We start from the raw sequence: 15644 nt of genomic DNA on the forward strand, positions 1-15644 counted from the left end.
CTATGCAAAACAGATAAAATCTTGAGGTAGTGAATATTTTACGACTTCTTAAAATAAAATTTAAACAGAACTCAAGTCTTGTTTTACACCATCTGTAAAAGAAAAATTAATTGGAGGAGCACAAGCAGAACGCTAGCAAGGTTTTTTAAAAACCTCCATTGGGTTCTTTTGCATCCAAGTCTATTCATGTAAATATGCATGCATATAGGTATATTTATATGCATATATCTACGCACATGTATAAATATACAGTAAAGCATCCCTCTACTGTGGCACCCTTTTAAACACAGCATCATTTTAAAATCCTTCATGAGAGTTGTTAGACAGACCCAGCCTTACCTTCTTAATTCCCAGCTTCTCTTCACCTTTTGAAACCGAATCCTCGTTGCTGTCTCTATGGTGACAATGACGTCCAGGTCCCCCCGATGAGACGGCTGCTGGCACGCACGTCTGGTGCCAAAGTGAATCTATCAGTATCAGAAACCTCTCCAGTCTCCGGCTCACCCGTGGGATGCGGTCCTCTTCTCCAGAACTGGGTCTGACAAACAACCTGGTAAAGAAAACAGTGTTAAACCACCATTCCGTGCCTAAAAGAAGGGTAAACCGGGTCTAAATATGGGGTCTAAAAGCTCTTTTATTTTTATCTTCAATAACAATTACTGCTACTTAGGAAATTAATGTGATAGCACTGCTATCAAAGAGTGTATCTGGATAACCTATGCAGAATGAACTAATTACACGTAATTTCTCCCAGAGGGTTTGACAGTGAGAAGATATTTGCGTCATGAAATAGAAGTCGCTGATAAGCAGCATGATGAAAACCTCCTGCAATGTCCATCCACCTGGCACAAGGAACTAGCAGTGACAGAAGGATGTTTCTTGGCTCCTGGTTAGTGGAGAAAGGAGCAAGAGGGGAGATTTTTATCGAGTGCTAAGTGAGGAGCAGCAGGTGGGACCTGCAAAGGTGTGCCTTTCAGGCAGCCACAGGAGGTGGCTCCAGTAACTTTCTCTCCTTAGGAAAGACAGTGAGTCACTGGGGTTACAAAATGCCAGCTATCATATAGCTATAGTCCTGGTTATATTTTACGATGTATATACCTACCTGTCGTATTATGCTGAAACACCTCCATTGCAACGTGTCTTCTTGTAGTAGCTTATAGGCACAGCAAAGGTGTGCCCCTCTGGGTTCCTGAATGGGGGGAGATGTGCCGGGAAAACAGCTTTGACTTTCTGCCACAGTCCACTGCCAGCACCTGCTGATACTGCACACCCTATAGAAACTCTAGATAGTCTTTATATTTTGCTGACCTTTTGTAAGTTTGCAGCTGAAAGTGTCTGGCACAGCTGTGTCACTGCAACCTTGCTCCCCACTGCAGGGGAGGAGATGAAGTCCAGCGGTGTTTGTGGCAGCAGGTCTTGCCCAGAGGATTTAACTGGGTGTGATACACTGCTGCAATCAGCTCACTTGCGATTCCTCTCTGATAAAGTTATCCACTCAAAATTTAAGGGTCCTATTCGATCCAGATAAATATTTGGAAAATCATATAAAGACACTGATTAGTCCTTGTATTTCCCTAAATTTCACCAGTCGGCCAAAAAGCATATAGCACATCATCTTAAAGATGAAGATTTTAATAGCCCAGCAGACATTAATTACAATCCAGAAAAGACAGAACAGCAATAGCATGTTACTAAAACTCACATTGCTGTAATGTGTGTTAAAAATCTAGTCCCAGACTGGGTTACTGATGTGCCATACCTGCTCTGTGTGGAGATTTTTTCCCCCTGTTCTTTTCTTGATCCTTATTCATATATCACCTCTTTTCTAACGTGGACTGTAAATGCTTGGGATTAGGGAGTGCTTGTTGCTCTGTGTACTGCCCTTCTCATGCTGGGTTGCTGGCCCCTGCCTGAGGCTTTAGATGCTACAATAACATAAAAACAAAGCAGTTTGAGAGGAAAAACAAGAAAGTCCAAAAGGAGACAGTAGTACAGGACTTAGTCATGTATATAACCCCTGAGAAGTGAGGCTTGCACCCAAATGATGCAATACCTCAGTCTGCATAGTTGGTAAGCACAGAGATCGTCTTCTTTCTATCCAAAGTGATGGAGTTTTCTCCATATTTTCCTCCTCACAGGAGCACTGGCTGTAGGCGCACTGCAGAAGCCAATAGGTTTGCCCTCAAACAACCACAACAGAAGTGCAGATAAAGAGCTGTCTCACTTGGTTCATACAGAATTAATTTTTATTTCACAGCAGAGAGTTATGAAAAGCATCTCTCAGTCAAACCACAGCATGCAGAGGTCACCAGACTAAGAAGGGTTGTATGTCCTGATGTCAGCAGGGTTGTACAGGTGCCTGCAAGTCCGTTTCCATCAGGGACCTACAGCCAGACCCAGCAATGCAACGTGGAAAAGCAGACCAGGAAAGGTGATGTTGGCAAGCCCATCAGCCAAAGAGCATTGGTAACACCCAGGAAACCAAGGTGTAATTTAAAGCCTTCCTTCTCCTCCAGTCTCCACAGATGTCTAACAGCAAGGATGACCACAGGGCGCAGCAGCATGAAGGTGACAACATACAGAGTAACTCCACAGTTAGAGCAGATTACACCGAAGGTCAGAGTATCACAGAGCACTGCAGAGCATTGATCAGTCTCCAAGGTCTAGCCTGTAGCTCACACGATATTTTATCAGGAGAAGCATCACCAGAAGAGGAGCAGGCTTTGAAGTAACTAACATGAAAGACAAATAGAAGTTTTCCTCAGAGCATCCAGAACAAAACCTTTGATTACAATTATTTTGGATCTAAGAAAACAACAACTGGTACCTGTGCATGCACACCATAAAGAGAAAAGGAAATTTCAAGGGGTCTTGCATCTAGGCTTATCAAGGCTACAAAGTTATCTTTCAAAGAGACTTTTTTCTTTTTTTTTTTCACTGTACAGAATCCCATCAACTCCATAAGAACAGCATATACTCCCTTCTCAATCTATATTCATCTATTATATTTTACAGGTATTTAACATTATGCTAGCTAGACTTCATACATCGAAGGAATATACATCTCATAACACCAGTAATGCACACGGCTAGGCACCATTTATTTTGTAGTACAATTAATTACAGCTTCAATTTCTGTGGCCATAACTATTATGACAAAGATTGTGACTTTTAGGATTTTCTCATCTAGGGGAAAAAAAAAAAAAAAGAAAAAAAAGAAACCAACCTCCCTTCCCCCTTCCTACCCTTCCTTAAAAAAAAAAAAAAAAAAAGGGAGGGGGCACAGGAGGAATCCCTGTTTCCCTGTTGCTCTGTTGATACTGAGCCAAATCAGGATGAGTTTTTTACAGAACAAATTCTCTGGCATTTTGCTGTTTTCATGCTTTTAAACTTCTAATGGCAACTGTTTAACACATTTCTAATTGGAAATGCACAATAATAATTAAAATAGTTTTTTTAATATAAAAAGACTATAATTATGTCTTTTGCTTTGTCTGACAAAACTATGATTTCTACCAAAACACATGACCAGCCCTCGGGTGGTCTATTCACAGCAAACAATGTATTGTCCTGGGCACACAAGAAGAAAGACAAGATGTGGTTTAATTGAGCCTCAGACTTCATTTGCTTAACTTTTATGGAAACTACCAGTAATAACTTGTAGAGGGCACACCATTATTTCTTCTTTCATCAACTCTACGTGATCGAATGCTGCCATTATTGGCTGCTTCTTTCTCACGCACTCATTTATGTTCACTGCTGGGACACTACCATCCTCTTTGTATAAGGGTTAAAAAGCCAGAGGGAGGAAGCTGTTTCCTCACTACATCCAACATACAGAAATGCCCAAAACCCATTACAAAGTTTTCCAAGAAGTTTCTTTCTTGAAGTCTACTTTTAGTTATTAAGCCACAGATAGCTTGGTTTCTCTGCTCCTTAGACCCTGAACCTAGATGAGTCACCAAAAGATAGCCAACTCCTTTCCTAAGATCAGGTAAAAAATGCCATCTCTACAACCAGAAAACAATAATTCTTCATTTCTGATTAGCTTTTATATCACACATAGTATTATGAAGCTAATGAATGATTTTCCCCACTCCCAGAGAGTCAGGAATCTTTGGAAGTGTCCTTCCCAAGCTGCTCAGACCAGCCTGGCACAAAGTCAGTTCAAAGCAGTTAACTCAGAAAACAGCATTTCCATAAGAACAGTGTCTGAAGACATCTGCTGTTGAGGTCACATGTTTGAAGAAATTCTGTTCATTTACGCTGGATTGGTTACACCTACTGCACAGAAAACTGGTCAAGAGAGACAAACAGGAGCTCTCTAGGCATGGGGCTTTTTAAAGAATAGTTCGTTTCCATAGAGCTCAAGAGCCAAGTGAGGTGGGGTGAGTGGTGCAGGGATGAGTTGGCATGCCGAGGGGAGCAGCTCTACAAGTAGGCCATCATAATCTGGTTACTCTGCTTCCCTAGAGAGTCTACCAGCTCCTGGGATGACTAAAACTGTTCCCATATCCTCCAGCTGCCCCCCATCCTTACACTTGCAAACCTTATTCTGTAACTGTTGCTTCGCCTACCTGGACAGAACAATTGCAAATCATGTCACCCTTGAGCAAAAGACGAGTTGGCCCTGCCCATCCTGGCCAACAGCCATGCTGTCCTCAGTTTGAGACTGCAGAGCCAGGACACCCAAGACAGCCCATGTTCATCTTACCTGCAACAGCACAGGTCCATTTTGAGGTGCTGTCTCCAGCAACACCTGGAAAATAGGTTTGCTCACTCTATACAGGAGCCAGCATGAAAACCAGCTTATAACCAATATGGATGTTCAGAGACTTCGGGACTCAAGCCTTAGCTCAAATTCTGAGTCAATATGACAGCACGGATGGCCCACAGCTTCCAGCATCATGATTACCATAGTTGTTCACCAATGGTTTGATACCTGCCAAGTGTGCCTGTACTTCACAGAACAAACTCAGAACAAGCACATGTAGCCACACAATTATGCCTGCCCTTAAGGACTCAGATGTAACACATTTTCCCATTTACATTTTCCCATTACACTAACATTATTGAAGAAACATTTCATTTTCAGCTGTGTTTTTAGAAAGCTAGCAAGGGGCTCATGAATACATCAAAGCAAAGTCATATTATTCATTTACACAAATGTTTCTGATTACTTTTCCTCCGACCACTCAGACAACGCTTTATTAAAAAGCCAGAAGAAAAATTAAGTGGCTTTCAGGACTACCTCTCATAACTCTAGATCCTGATCCATCCCCACATTTGCAGAACATCCACAGGACGTGAAATGAAGCACAAGTACCAGCTCTCTACAAACCTGAGGTCTACCAGAAAACCTTCTTCCAGCTGAGATGAAGCCATCTCCAGCAAATACAAACAGCAATGAAAGCAGTGGGAAGTACACTGTTCTACACGCATTGAAAATATGTTCCCTTAAGGGTCTCGCACAAACTACACCTTTGGTTGACTTCTGAATGGAGTCCCCAGGTGGCTAAAGTGCTGATATTGCATTATTTATGGTGATTGAAATGCATCTAAGTAGTGCTTTGCAATAGAATTTACACAAAGTCACTTGATGGAAAAAAATACAGGGTGGAGGGAGGAAGTTGTTTACAAAACAAGTTACAGTAATAAAGCTGCTAGGCTGAGCCAAGAGACCTCTTAGTAAATCATTTATTCCGCAGTTTGACAATATTTACAAAGGTTTTTACATGAATTATTTACTCAAGCTTTTATAACTTGTAACGTACTGTACACAAAACAGCAAAAACACATTAGAGCTACAAACCTGGGAACATACAGTTATGCAATGACAGATGGTGGAAAGGGCTCTGACAAAGGGAAGTTTACAACTAACACAAGCAACAGCCTTTTCTATCTGTCATCAATAAAGGGATGAGGACTAGCAGGAAAATGTGATTCAAGGAAACAAGACAATTTTTCAAAAGCTACATTCTTTGTGATTGCTGGATTTGGTTATTTAAAAACTAGTCTTTTGTTTTGAGTGTCTAATTCTAAGAACTGCCATTTCAGTGAGTTACCACCCACCAATGAAAGGCTGTATGGCACAAAAGCCAGCGTTTACATGAAGGAAACTCCAAAATTCTGCTGCTCACCCTATTAGCTTTAGGTCAACTCAAGTGTTATTGTATATGTGTCTAACAAGCCTGCCCAGAGATGCCACGCGCGTTAATGTCTATGCAAGGAAGTTTTATGCATAACACTCCAGAAGAGAGATTCATTGCTCAAAATATTTCTAACTGAAATAAAAGAAGAAAGAGGCGCGGGAGGGAAGATAGTTTCCTGACCCCACATGACAGATTGGGAAGAGAGACAAGCACAATACCTGAGGTGCAGCAAAGACCCCTCAGCGCTGGTTCATGGAACTCTATACATAGAACTGCCTCTTCCATCCCCATATCTTACTGTCCAGCACCAGTGAACAAAACAATGGCTGTCAACATCAGTCACTTTTCACACTGTGAAAAGGTATCCCACGTGATTTCAGCCTGCTCTCCTTCTGCCAAAAAATAAAAAACAAGGGAACCCCGCACTAAGTGAGGCACAGGATTCACTGGTGCCATCACAGCACATACAGTCTTTCTTCCACAACCTTCAACCGCACGTGACACACCACCACCTTCTTCATGCTACTCCCTGATGGAAGGCAAAGGATATCCCACACTTGGTCTTACAGCACAGGAGGATGTGGAGCTATAATGGAGAACTGTCCCTAGAGGAGACTTTGAAGCCTGTAGGGACAGAGCATCATCACACATCCTCTTCCTATCTGTCATTCACATTGAGTTGTGGCATACAAGGGATCTTCTCCTTCTTGTTGACTTGAGAGCTAGCAGGTGTTTAAGACAACAGGCAGGCCATGAGGATGAGCTCTGTACAGCTGGGATTGCTGAGACTCTGGCATGAAGCCTAAAAGCTGGGACTTGAACAAGATCCAAAGGAAGCCTTCGCCTGTGCAGACAGTACAGCTGAAGCTACAGCTATTAACACTAAGGAACCAGGGAGTTGTCTGTGCCCAGAATTCTGGAAATGCCTAAAAGTGACATTCAGAAGGAGGAAGTAGGAGTGCCATCCATCCAGCACCCTGATGTCCCATACAGAACTCAGCAAGATCCTTCTGCCTGCTTCTGCATGGGGCAAAGGCCTGGACACATCACCACAGCAGACTGAACCTATCAGTTATCATGTACCAGCTCTAAGCCCTCTTACAGAAGCTCTAAGTCCTCTATTTTAAAACAAGAGGTAGAAAAAGAATACAATTATCTATGTTCAACTGGTGAGGAATCCTCTCTAAAATTTTTTCTTGAAGCCGCTTGATTTTTCATCTCAGAACAATTTTAAGATCTTTTTCACTCCCTTTGGAGAAAGAAAAGGACAAAAAGTTATTGATGTTAGCTCACTTTTAGAAAAGTCTTTTCCTAAAAGAATAGCAGCTTAGAACTTTTTTTTTTTTGACCAAATTACCAGCCTCAAAATTTTGGTCTGAACTAATGAGATACGGTTTCAAACAACAAAACAGAATTCACCAAGACCATCCAACCTCAAGCAAAACCAACAGATCCAGGTGAAAATTTAAGATTATAGAAAATATCAAACCAAGTTTACAACTGTAGTAGAAATAAAGGACTCTCGACGAATTACAAAACCAGGCTGGACATAGCATAGTGAGTCACTGTGCCATAGACCATATAGCAGAGGTTGTAATTAGGCAGTCTAATAACCTATTGCCAATGACTACAGAGACAATAGCCACTGTCTCGTTCTGCGATGTCAAACCAACCTTTGATGCATGGCTAGAAGAGCAAACATGAGCACAGATACAGGTACAATAAAACTAGAAAAGGTACATAAGAAGGCAAGAAAGAAGATCAAAGATATTGAATAAGTTTTGTCTAAGAAACAATTAAATAGTCTGTAATTCTTTGCCTGCAAAACAGATCTGAGGGGACATCGGACAGATCTATAAAACAGCAAGCGGCATGGAGAAAACATCATTGCTCACTGTTTCTTCTAATGCAAGAACTACTGGTCTTCCAATGAAATTAACAGGTAGTAGGTTTGAAATAAAGATGAGTACTTCTTGCACATTGCATAGTTAATTCTGTCTGTCACAAGATGTTGTGGATGATACAAGTTTACACAGGCTTAAAAGTGAGCAGAATCCTCCCTGGAAGAGAAACCCAGCAAAGCCTTTGAACACACAGATATCACCACTTGCTCAGGGAGTCCCTAAGATTGGAAAAACACACTAAGGAAAAATTTTGGAGATGCCAGTCACTCTTAGCACTTTTGCGTGAAGAGAAACCAAGGAGCAGTGCTGAGCGTGGGGCTAATTTGATTTTCTTGAATGTTCACTTCAGTCTTTAGTACTTTTTAAAGTGAAGATGGAATGAGTAGGAGGAGCTGGATGGTCCATACAAGCCCAGATCAAAGAAGGGGAGAAAGCACACTTCAAGTTGGCTACCTAAATCAGGAAAATTAAGATGATTTCTAGGAACATGGCTGGGTTTCTAGAAAGACTAGAAAACCATTCAAATACACTCTAATTAGAGCAGGTAAGAAAAGGAATGAGGAATTGCACAAGAAAACACCCACTAGTTCCCCATTTTTGTTACAAGATGAGCTTCACTGAGAGACTGTCAGGTAAATGACAGAAAGCTCCAGTCACTAGCTAAAGTTCACATGCTTTACCTAGTTTTCCTTCAGGTCTTGGCATGCTGTAGGTCTAATAGCAACGGATTCTTTTTTTCTTCCTCTCCTTTTTTGACACTTCCAATTAGGTTTTCCTCCTGCTGGTTTCTGAGGATCGTTCCCTGGAGGCAGACGTGTATCCTTGCCCTTGTTAACTGCTTTTGAAATATTGCTGCTATTGTCAGGAGCTATGCTATTGACTGAGCTGCTCCGGAGTCCATTCATGATATCTGGTGGACATGTGCCCCTTAGAGAAGTTACTATTCCTGGGTACTCCTCATCTGCGTGAAGGAGAGAGATATTACTGTGATTTATATCTAGTCAAAGCGTGCAAAGCATCTACATCATGAGACAGCAGAAGGACCTGAAACTTTAAATTACTCAGTGGAAGCTGCAGGTGGTCTCCACTGTCTTCTCATAAGCAAGGCAGGACAGGTAGTTACGTACATTCACACATCACATGGCAACAAGTTACACAACATCAGAGAGCTCTCGGAATGCTCTTTCAGCCTGAAGGTGTCAAGACAAAACTCAGATCACTGCTTTTTAGTTCATAAGTGCCTTAGAAATTTGAGGATATCTGTGGAAAGAGGGTATTTTGGGGTTAAGTTTAAAACTGGTGGGTGTGTGGGTGTACAAGGAACATGATACAAGTTTAGGTAATATCATACTAACTGGTGTCAAAAATCTTCTCGGCTGAAACCGAATTTGCACCAAATGAAATTCTTACCCAGTGACTGTGCCATAGGCTGTAAACACAGCCAGAGATCCAATAAGAAATTCATTTGTTTTTTCCTATAAGTAAACATCTATTCACATATGCATTTTAGATAATGCCCTTAGTGCTCCTGGTAGTATAATCCAACACTCCCACAAGATTGGTTACAAGGACATCCTTCATGATGGGGACTAATTTTTTACTATGATAAAGGTGGAGAGGCCAATGTCCCTGTTTTGGCAGGATACCCAAGTACTTCTATATTAAAATAATTAGTTTTTACAAGGACAGTAATTATAAGACAACATAGAATCAAATTGAATAATAACAGTTTGCAGTAGCAGGCTATCCTAAACTGACCTAGGGTAGGAGTTGGTAAACCGCATTTTTGATTGTTGACATTTTAGAGATAATTCGTTTAAAGAAACCAGGGTTAAGTGTCACACCTCACATAAAGCCCTTCTTCATCCCCAGTTCGACTGCAAGCGTGTGTCAATTTCAGCGCAGTTGGAAGGAAAGGAATTTGCCAAGAGATTTTAATCCTGTAAATAATGGTTTCATTAAGAACCATACACGACTCCACAGGGAACTCTAAATATTAAGATTGGTAATAAAATCATTAGTTGTTCCAAGTTATTCAGCATATCAGGGAGCCCTAAAAAGTTAATGACAGTTAGTTAAGAGCCAGCTACAGATGGACCAAACGTTAGCCGGTTCATTCAAAATTGGGTTGGAAATCATACTTCACTGTGGGGGAACAATCCTCAACAACAGGGCAATGAGCTCGAATACTTAAAAGAGCCTTTTTGATCACTAATTTCTAGTCACAGTCACAATTTTTTTTTTGTGAGGTCTAAGAGTTAAGGATTTTTGAATGCATAACAATGACTCGTAAAAACCTTACGAGAACACTGTAGTTATTAAAAATAAAACAAATGGTTTGGCCTCCAGATTGCAAACCCTCCAAAGTTTCCTAGAACACGGTCTAGATAACTTGAAAGTTTAAAGTGATCACTTTTTTTGTCCTGGCAAGTCCGAGACAAGATTTTACATATATATGTATGTGTTGTGTATTCATATATATATGCACGTGTGTGTACACATGTATGTAAGTAAACCAAAATCGTATGGATCCCAGAACTTCCAGATACCTTGATTACTGTCCGAAGTGTTATCTCAGCACATGTTCAGATGCGCACAGGTGTTTTAACCTGCCCACTGAACTCAGCCCTGAACAGCAAAACCACCGCGGTGCCGGTGCCCAGCCTCGGAGGTCCGCACGCAGCGGGGCTCTGCCATCAGGCGCAGGTAGCCATCCAGTACCAGGCGGGGGAGAGATCCTCTTCCCAGCCCGACCCCACATCCCACTCCCATGGGGACCCCAGCAGGCTGGGGTCACAGCAGCCGTTCCCCACCGAGCCTTGCACGTCGCAGGAGCAGGGGGGGTGGGCAGCGAGCCAGCCCAGCTGCCGCCGTGCATCTCGTTGCCCCTGGGCACTGCGGGTCCCCCACGGGCTGGTTAAGCATCCCTGACACCTGCCGCCCGCCGCTGCCGGCAGGGACAGGCACCCGCAAGTGAGGGAGCCGGCAGGTCGCCCTAGGTTGTCACAGCTCCTGTAGAGCTCAGTGGATGACAGCGAGGAGGGCCAGTGGGATCCTGCAAACAACAGAGCAACTAGAGGTAGCTGGAACACAGTCGGTTTGTTGTAGCAATGCAGGTTCACCAAGGGAGCAAGAGATGTTGTGGCTGGGGGATGAGGAAGAGAAAGAAGGTCACCTGGCAGGCTTTCCTCACCTGGTTGGAAGCATTCCACAATTAAGAGAAAAATAAAAAAAAACCACCCACCAAAAAAAAAAAAACTAACACCAAAAAACCCAAACCACTGCTCCTACCAGGGAGCTGCATTGCAGATCACAGACAAGAGCATCCTCTTCCACAAAACCACAAGAAGGGCTTTTGCCCATTGCTCTGCAGAACAAAGCCATGTCCAGACCCTGATGGCTTTGGTAGTGGCTCCTCTGCCCCGCTAAGAAACACTTTGCTGAAGTATTAACACAGCCAGTACAAGCTGCTACTGCAGTCACGTCATTATGGTATTCTTTCAAATACCATAAGAAACCAATGAGGGAGTATTATTCACATAGCAAAACCACACTATCAGTGTTTTATGCTACTGGAGTTTTCCATAATTTTGAATACTTCTGAGAGTTTAATAAGGCAAGTATATAGGACACATTTTGTCCGCAGACGTTTTTCACATTTTTATGAAGAACTTCTTTCATAGGAACGGACAGGGTGTCCCAATGCATACGAGGGCAAACAGGACTGCTTTACTTCCACACCTGCTTTCTTCATCAACTTTTCTGAATTTTCACCAAAATAAATTTTTACTCTGGTCTTAACAAGGCAAAATACAGATACCACTTCTACTTAAATAAATGGAAAAAATCCTACTGTCAAACAAAATTTGTGTTTTGAACACTTAGACACTTGTCTTAGGCACTAATATTTTAGCATATTTAACAAAAAGTGCCCATTAAAACTCCATTCCCAGCATTACACAAAAGGCTTACATCATTTCTGCAGAAATGCATTCATCTAAGAACCCTGTTCCAAACAAACAGACATTTCCATTTCTAGTTTTGTATGCATGCATGTATTAATGTACCCATTCTAACAATTAGTCTATAAAAGAAAATCTTCTACACTATTGCACTAACAAGCTTCATAAGTGCAGTGACAGTGCTGCTAAATTAAGTATACTTTGGGCTAATTTTATGTTTTTATCACAATACTGGAGAAGTATTAGGAAGCTATTATTTTGTCAGCTTTCTCATTTAGCAAAGCAGCTTCAATTTATTAACAGTGTGGAGTGTGAATGAATCAATATGTTTCATTGGGCAATGTGTCATTTGTTAATCGGATATTGATGAGATTATTGACGCGCAGCTAATTAATCTCAAACCCTGCGCTAGCCTTCATATGTTTCCTTAATTATGTTCTTCATCTTAGTCTTCCAACTTTGGCATGCAGACGCCAGCTTGTAGACAGTGAGTGAAGTAAGCTGTCAGAGGGTCTTTTCACACATTTACAATCCCTTGGCAGCAAAATTATTTTCCTACTTGTAAATAGGTATCAAACAAATATTTAATAATATTTGCCAGAAGATTGATATTGATTTGGCAGAGAGTCACTCCAAATTAGATTGGCAAGAGATCTTGCATCAGAAGAAGCGTACTTAGATATATCTAACGAGCATTAAATAATTATAGAACTATAAACCTGTAATCATTGGGAAGTACTAAAATTGCTTCTCTGCAGTCGTTATCATTGGACTCCTGGTTAGAGACCTACTGTAACAGGGTTTAGTTTTTCCCTCCTGCTGCAAAAAGACAAATATTATTTTTGCACTATTATTTTCTTTTACCAGATGGCCAAGTTTAGCAAAAGGAAAACGTCCTTTTTAATGAGATATAAAAGACAAGAATAATTTCACAGGGTGTGACAAGGGTCACACACCCTAATTTCATAGGGTGCCAACAGAGGTCTGGCTGAGGAGGGGGCGGGGTGGGTTAGTTCATTTTTGAGCATCCCCTTCTGGCTGAAGGCACAGCGCTGCGGTGGGATGTGAAGACCTGCCAAGAGCTGTTTTGCCCATTTCAGCTGGAGTCAGCTGAGGACACCAGCATCCCGGGCGCCACGGACAAAGGGAGCTGCAACAACACAGCTCAACGGGGTGGCACCCGGCTGGAAACCCTTTGTGCTACCTACTCAGGCACAATAGCTTTAATGGATGTACGATTTGCATCGGGCTTATTATTTTCGTATTTTTTAACTCAGGGAAACACATCCAATGGGACTAAGTAGTAAAATAAATCCTGGTAAGGCCTCTGCTAAATAAAACACAACAAATCTGCTCTACCCAGGCAAGGGTCCTCTCTGAAGGGCAGAAACATAGATGCCAAATACATTTTGATTTATGAAAAATATCGTTTAAAGTGTCTACTTCACCTCTACAATACCTGCCTTAAGCTCCATAACATTTTTATTTTTTTTAAATAAGGAATCTAGAGCACTCTAGGGTAAAACTATCAGTTTTCAGCTGCAAACAAATGAGAGGGCAAAGACAGTTTTTATTCTCCCTCCTCTCTCTTATGCCTAGCTTGATTTCCAGGAAGGAAGAAGAAAAGATATTTCACAGCTGGAGACAAGGTGGACTGGTGCTTCTAGTGCTATTAAAACCTCCAGGGTGACTGCCTGGCACCTTCTGCTCACACAGGACTAACCTGATCACCAAGTTTAGAGTCAGGTAAGAAATTCCCTTGGGTCCGTTTGACGATGACTGGTGGGGTACTACTTGTCCTTGCCTACAACCACCAGGATAACCCGGCTTAGAAAATCCCCTGCTATTGCAGTGACCTAGGATGCTGATGAGAAGCCCCCCATAAGAGTGCATCTTGCCAGTCTTTATAGCTTTCAAGACAGGTATGGCACAGCATCTCAGGACTCTATGCTTACAGGCACTTGGAAACGACATTTTTCTCTGGATTAGTCATGTGCTGTCTGTGATTATCAAGGTCTCATTTGATAACTCAGACGGCACTTTCCAGTCCCCTTCCAGGTAACCCTAACCTTTAGGCTTCCTACTGGCTATTCGCATGACAGCCACCAGGAGGTTAAGAGAGGACAGTGCATCTGGTACCCCTGGGCCACAAGCTCCTCCAAATATATGAATTAGGACTTTGGGGTAGAAAGGGGGGGTCAGGCTAACTAACGGACAATGGGGAGAGGGTGGGTTGTTTTCAAAGCCAGTTCAGAATTGGGCCTTCCAGATAGGAAAGGTAATCAGAAATAAATTGCGAGGTGATAATGGTCTGTAAAGAACCATGGAGGCATTTTGGTCTGTCTCCAAAAATTCAGGCAATGGAACTAAAAATGGTCATTAACTTTCTAAAACAAATCATTCCAGCAGCAAGTCATGTTACCTGTGCATGCACTGTATGTGAGAACAAGACTACCATGCTTCAGCTAGCATTGTTTCAACTTATTTTAGAAAAGCAGCCTTTAAAAATGCTATCACAGTTCCTATTTTGTATATATTGAAAGAAAGCCAAGAAAACACACACAACAACTGCACAGCTCACTATGTCTTGCAAGCTAATTAAATACACTGAATATAATTCTTACCTTAAAGTATGTGGGTTCACCCCCCCCAAAAGGAAATCAATGCCAATTTTATTCCGTATTTGTAGAGATCCTTCTGAAGGGAATCAATGGGCTTCTAAATCTTAGATAACCAGCGCTGACTTTGTCAGTAACCTTCAGCATCATACCAGTATTCACAGCTGTTCAGTTCATTTTTCAAAATGTTGACCAACAGGTTTATGTTGTGATTTATTCCAGAGAAAGCAAGAATGATAAAAACTTCATTTGATATGACCTAGAGCAGTAATCATCCTAATTGGCCTTTGTTTCTCTTTGTCATCTAGAATTATCCTCTGCATAAATTATCATGTTTGACTACAGCATTTATGACCAGTGAGTTTCTTAATATGCTATTATCAAAATCTTTACAACAATACATTTACTCCATAAGTTGAAAATCCAGCCTGAAAGTAACACAAAGGTGTATTTTCTTAAAAGATTCTAGAACCGATGAAAAGAATAAAATACCATGGTATTCCTAAGCATCATATCTTGGCCAATTATGATCTATACAAAATTCTATTCACAAGAGAGAAGTCACAGCATCCCAAAACAAAGCCATTAAGCATTCCATGCCAAATTAACCAGTTGATGCCAAATTTGGTTGGACATTCAGCCCCCTCCACCCCAAACTGGGGAGGAAATCACAATGTGAAAATAAACCAAAGTTTTTGCCAAGAAAGTTTTAAAATTGTTTTGCTTTTCTCAAAACACAGGTTCTGTTATCGATACTTACTTCTCAGCCAAACAAAAACCATAGCAGTATTTGCATCGCTATATGGGAAAACACTTTTCTCTAAATAGAGATGAGGTTATTGATGATGGTGGTGATAGTGTTTCCTGTGGACATACCAACCCTGGGAGAGAGACATCCCACCCAACTGCCCTTCCCAGCTGATTGAGCTGTGTCAAAAACAACATGACTTTTTCAATGTACTGTCTACTCTGCTCCATCAGAATTCTGACATGATGTTTTATTCTATT

This window comes from Calonectris borealis, chromosome 2, assembly GCF_964195595.1.
Source record: "Calonectris borealis chromosome 2, bCalBor7.hap1.2, whole genome shotgun sequence".
NCBI classification, from domain to species: domain Eukaryota; kingdom Metazoa; phylum Chordata; class Aves; order Procellariiformes; family Procellariidae; genus Calonectris; species Calonectris borealis.